Genomic DNA, 1,565 nt, shown 5'->3' on the forward strand with positions numbered 1-1,565 from the left:
CCCACTTGTTTTGACATTTTCCTTTTAGTGTTCTCGTAAGCAAAAGTTCATCCATGTTGTAGCATGTATTCAACTTTATTCCTTTTTATTATTGGACTGAGTGACCCCCCACTCCTCCCTCAGCCCAGTCTGTGCCCTCTCGCAGTCCAGGAGCCCTTGGGGGATGTCTGACTGCTGGCTTAGGCTCCCTCCCTGAGTGGGCCTAAGCCGGCAGTCAGACATCTTTAGCACTGCCGCCACTGCTGCTGCATTCCCCAGCCGTGGGTCCGGCTTCTGGCTGAGCAGCACTCCCCCTGTGGGAGCACACTGACCACCAGGGGGCAGCTCCTGAGTTGAGCATCTGCCCCCTGATGGTCAGTGCACGTCATAGCGACCAGTCATTCCATCATTCAGTCGATTTGCATATTAGCCTTTTATTGTATAGGATAATATCCTGTCATATGCATAGACTACATTTTAGCCATTTATCTTCCCTTGAACCCTCTCCTATCCTCATCTTCCCCTCTCACTTGTCCCTGGTTCACTCTCCTGCTCATCACTGCATTCTGACTGAAGATGCAGCCTCTGCTTCTCCCAACTTCAGCTCATCCCATGTGCTGCTGCCAGACATTAGCTTCAGTCTCACCTGTCATCTGAGTGACTCCCACTCCTCCCTGCCCAGGTACAGTTAGTCCTCCAGGGCAGTGTTTGGAGCTCATCTTTCTCCAGCTCTGCCTTTGGACCCACACTTCCCTGCCTTCCATCACACACACTCCCCCTTTCGGCCGGGCTTCTCCTGACCCTTCAGGCCCAGCCGCCTGGCTTCCTGCATACAGCTGGTTGTTTGAGTTGGAATGTCCTGACATCGGTTCTTCTGTCCATTCTCATTATATTGGCTCCACCACTTACATGCTGTGTCTCCTTGGGCACACGCTTTACTTTCCTGAGTTCATGTCCCCATCTGTAAAAGTGGGGCAACCCCCACCTTGTAAAGGTCTGATGCAGCTGCCTGCACGGTGCTGTCCCACGTGAGCACTTCACAGTGGCAGCCATTGGAAGCGGACAAAGGAGATCATGTATGTTTCCCTCATTGACCACCCCCCCGCCTAACTCCCCATCATGCCCACATCAACCACCAGTTACGTTTTGGGTCAGAATTAAGTGTACAGTGGGCATCTTCCTGGCTTCCTCCCGTGTGTGGTGGGTGAAATTTCTCTCAAGAATCTGTTGATGGCCCTGACTGGTTTGGCTCAGTGGATAGAGTATCAGCCTGCGGACTCAAGGGTCCCAGGTTCGATTCCGGTCAAGGGCATGTACCTTGGTTGCGGGCACATCCCCAGTGGGGGGTGTGCAGGAGGCAGCTGATCGATGTTTCTCTCTCATCGATGTTTCTAACTATCCCTCTCCTTCCTCTCTGTAAAAAAATCAATAAAATATATTTTTTTTAAAAAAAAGAATCTGTTGATGAGAATACTGGGAATCTCTCATGACCCCCGTAGTTTGTGAAGTGGCAGTACCAGGATCTTCAGCACGGAGTGACTGCCATCCTGGAGTTTACCCTTAAAGTGACATTCAGAGCCCTCCCC

The sequence above is a fragment of the Myotis yumanensis genome, unplaced genomic scaffold (genome assembly GCF_028538775.1).
Source record: "Myotis yumanensis isolate MYYU_CA2020_CCGP unplaced genomic scaffold, mMyoYum1.0.hap1 SCAF_5, whole genome shotgun sequence".
Taxonomy (NCBI): Eukaryota; Metazoa; Chordata; class Mammalia; order Chiroptera; family Vespertilionidae; genus Myotis; species Myotis yumanensis.